At 42.0% G+C, this 4,206-nt stretch overlaps 1 long non-coding RNA gene across 1 annotated transcript in view; it reads right to left on the bottom strand.

Moving 5' to 3' along the window:
• Nucleotides 1-539: 539 nt before the first annotated feature.
• Nucleotides 540-4,206, bottom strand: part of LOC107081755 — a 6,270-nt gene continuing 2,603 nt past the window's right edge. The window contains exons 2-3 of the long non-coding RNA XR_001481110.1: nucleotides 2,039-2,416; nucleotides 540-1,939 (exon numbers count right to left, since the gene is read on the bottom strand). This is a non-coding gene — a long non-coding RNA (uncharacterized LOC107081755). The remainder of the gene's footprint in view (nucleotides 1,940-2,038; nucleotides 2,417-4,206) is intronic.

Here is a 4,206-nt window from a genome sequence, read left to right as displayed (position 1 = left end):
ATGCAATATGTGTTGAAAGGCTGTTTACCAATCCAGTAAGCTGCTTACTTGTTGTTCTGTCGGCCGTGGTTTTCCTGTGTACATACAGGTGCCGTAAAGAAGGCCCAGAACCCATCTAATGAACATGAACTCTTGCTGGCATCCACACAGGACTCCCTTCCTTCTGGTTTTCATCAACACTTTCAGACCCCATTGATGGGAGAACAGTGGCCAGGAACAAAAGCTGAGTATACTGTACAAACACAGCTCTGAGCGGCAGCACACTGACTCATTCTTCAGTGTGTGTGAGAACGGAGGGGGACCCCTTTCAGCCCCTTTGTGTCAGTGTCTGTCAACAGTGTAGTTGGAGGCAGAGCTCATTGTGGTGGCCAGTGTTGCGTATTGACACAGGGCCTCGTTCAGCTTGTTCCCAGGGTCCAACCTGAGCACTCATGAATAATGGAGAGAGGATCCTCAGGGCCAAGGAAGAGCTTCAAGCGCCTGACTGGGCTTTTTGTAAACTGCAACTTAATGCAGGTAAAACTGGGGTCATGGTTGATAATGTATAGTGCTTAACTCGATGAGACTTTGTGTTAATCTGGCTGTCCATCAGAACATTAAAAGCCCCAATAAAAGTATATCCTAAAAGACAAAGGTTATGTTACATAGATTTATCAGGCACATGGGGATACCTCTATAGTGTTTAATTCTCTTCAAATGTGAAGAGTAAAGCCAGCCACTAAGAGAAAAGTTTATCTGACAGTTGTCCAGATAGCAGTCACTGACAAGTAGAAGTGGTCACACATTGTACAAAAACTGTATAAAAATGACAGATAGGGAATTAATACAAATACAGTATTATGCTGCAAAGTGTTTTACAATATAATACTATGTACCTGGAGAATAAAAAAACAATATGCAGCTGTGAAATTTTTTACAGTAATGGATATGTGAAAAATAGCAGCAACACCAGAGATGTGCAAAATTAAAGCAGCAACTTATTTAACTGACTAAGACAGAAACTGTGCAAAAACTGCACAAATGTAACAACTTATTGAGGTCGTTGGGAACAGCGATGGTTATAATGTCTAATAGCTGTTGGGAGGAAGGATTTGTGATAACGCTCCCTGGTGCGTTTAGGGTGCAGCAGTTTGTCACCGAAGGAGCTTTCGAGTTCTGCAACAGCTTCAGGCATGGGATGGGAAACATCCCACAGAGATGTTAATTTAGTTAGGGTCCTTTGTTTTTCCCACCTCATGCACTGAGTCCAGAGGGCATCCAATCACAGAGGTGGCCTTCCTGATCAGCTTACGCAGCCGCATTCTCTCAGCAACAGATAGGCCACTGCTCCAACAGACAGCTCCATAGAAGAAGGCTGATGCCACACCAGAATCAAAGAAGGTGTTTAGGAGCACATCCTGCACTCTAAAAGACCTCAGTGTCCTCAGAAGAAGGCCGGTTAGCAACTACATTCAGCACCTTTAATAGTCATCATAGTTATGTGAATCCAGGACATAGGCAAACATTGTATCATTTCTTGTATCAAAATGGAGAAAATATCACAAGCATCTTACCTAAGAGGCCTGCTGCTGGTCCAAATGAGCCTTTTAAGATAAAAGTTGGCTTTTGCATTTCTGTTGGACATTAAGTTTCAAGAAGCCGAAGGAGCCACAGAGAGGTAGAGAACCCAAGCAGCCAAAGATCCAGTGCTGCATTTCACAGCAAGTAATAGTTCAGAGAGGAATGTCCTCTGCTGGTGTTATTTCACTCCTTTGGTTTTATTCTTTTACCAGGAGAATAGAAAATAAAAAAACAGTGGAAAAGTCGTTTTTATGGGCTTTGATGTACTATCAATTTAAAAAAAAAAATTGATACTGAAATAAAGTTTTTCCTAATACTCTCCCCTACTGAATCGTAAACGTCGATTCAAATTTTATATGACGCATTTTTCATCCAGTGCCTGAAAAAAAAAAAAAAGAAATCATAACTAGACATAACTATCCTACAGTACATCTTCAATCCTTCTTAACCAAAGAAAAACTGACAATGTGATGCATACCTTCAAGTTTGATGAGTGACATTAAACAGGTGGGTGCTGCACGTCTGGCACCAGTAGGGGGCATCAGTTGAGGTCAGGTTCCCAGCAGTTACAGACTATAATCAGAGAGGCTCACACGGCCTGAATGATGTGCCCTCTACTCTTTGCCTTTCTCTGCAGCTGCAGGGAAAAGCATAGGGGCAGGCGCCAGGCCGTGCTGCGTAGACGGGGTAAAGAGAGTGTGTGTGTGTGTGTGTGTACGAAGAGGTCAGGGAGGTGCCTCTTGCTTGTGTGCTTTGAGCTTTTTCATGCTTCCCGCTTTGATCTTCCCTCTCATCCTTTTATCCCACACGCTCCCTGAGCCTCGGGCTGCCGGTTTGCAGCACACCGACAGTGGAGCTGCAAGGGGAGAGTTGAGAGAAAAGGGGGGTGACGGTCTTTCCCTCACACAGTGAAGCTGCTTGTTCTGTCAATAAAGCAAGAGGTGCAGGAAAAGAGCTGTTCATGGGGTTCAGTCAGTGGGTGAGTGGGTGGGGGTCACCAGGAGCTAAACTGATGTACAGTTCTCTCCTCTTTTATCCGTTCTCAGATCTCCCAACAGTGGGATGAAATTCCTCTGGCACAGTGCTCAGAGGGTGGCCTCCTGACCTCTTACAATATGGGAAAGTGCACCCCTCAGCTGGTAGTTATATAAAGCCCACCAGAGTCATGAGAAGCCTTGATAAATCACTCTGCTTGAAGCCACTCGTGTCTTTCTACAGCTCACAAGAAGTTGTTTTTTTCCATTGGTTCTAAAAAGGCTTGGTTCAAAGCGACGCTACGTAATTGATATGGCAAGAAGTTAGATCATCATTTGACCATGCAGTGCGTCAGGATGGACACTTTTATCCTCCTCCCATGATGATCCTTGCGTAACCTTGAACTCACACACATACACAACTGCTGGTACCTGGCTGTACAAGCGCAGATGTATATGCACAGAGAAGAGCCCCCCTAATTGAATGCTAATTAAAAGGAGGAGAGGGTGCTTATCTTTATTTAGACATGTGGTAAGTGTTGGACAGTGGAAAGAAAGTCAGACATCTCTGCAGATGACTGCACTGAATATTTCATGACAAACGAAAGGGGTGTGTTTGTCTCCGAGTCATACAGCTATCCAGCTAAATAAATAATAAAATTCCCTTCTTAAAGTAGACAGAAATCATGGAAAATGTATTTTCTATAAGCATTACATTTGTGTTGCATGGTAATGTTACAACTAAATCTGTTAATGCTATTTCTAGCCGTGAATAAAAAAAAAAAACAAAAAAAACGTATACATTATGTAATTGCTAAGGGACATATATTTCACCTGAAAAAATAATTGCAATGAATATACAGAAGGGAACATCCAATATTATTCGATTTAAGATGAGCTTTCCATTCGTCCTTAAAAAACTGAAGGAAAAAGAAAAACAACAGATCTAGAAGTGGGGCTTGCTTAGATTCTGCTTAATGTTTGTGTAACACTAAAGAGAAAGAGTAAAGGGGGCTGTGCTAACAGGGGCTTTCTGCAGATCACTGGCAGTTTGACTGCAGTGGAGAGTAATGGGGCTGGCAGGGCGGAATCAATTACTGGCCGCAACAAATTTTCCCACAGGTCAGAGCTTGGGAAAGCACTACTTTACCGCAGAGCAGACAGCTGGCAAAGAGCATCCACTGGGAAAGGAGCCGGCTCTCTTTTAAAAAGAGAAAGCCTTTTTATTGTATACATAATATTCAACTAATCACAAACTGACCCCCTTCCATGATTTTATTTTGTCCAGGTGACGGTTGCGGTGCCATTCATACAATATCCATCCAGTCTAAAAAAAACTTGAGCGATTTTTGAAAAGAGCAGTGTTTAAGCCAAGGCAAGCTTACTTTTTTTTGGTGAACTACTTTAAAATTAGCAGGCACGTGCTAAAGTACTGCACAGTAGGAATGATTAAGAAGGATAAATAAAAGCAATTAGGATCTAAATAAAATGTTAGTAAAAAAGTAGAAATAAAACCACAAGTTATACACATGAAAAAACAACATAAAAAACAAGGCAAAAAATTATAAAATCCTTATCCGAATGGAAAAGAAGAAGTGGGTCTTAAGAGCGGATTCACAACTGATTGCTAAAGCAGGGTTCTAATTTTTTGCAGAAAAAAGGGTTTGATAAC

The sequence above is a fragment of the Cyprinodon variegatus genome, unplaced genomic scaffold (assembly GCF_000732505.1).
Source record: "Cyprinodon variegatus isolate N-32 unplaced genomic scaffold, C_variegatus-1.0 Scaffold2, whole genome shotgun sequence".
NCBI classification, from domain to species: domain Eukaryota; kingdom Metazoa; phylum Chordata; class Actinopteri; order Cyprinodontiformes; family Cyprinodontidae; genus Cyprinodon; species Cyprinodon variegatus.
The sequence above is the reverse complement of the archived record's forward strand: the minus strand, read 5'-3'. Positions and strand labels throughout refer to the sequence as shown.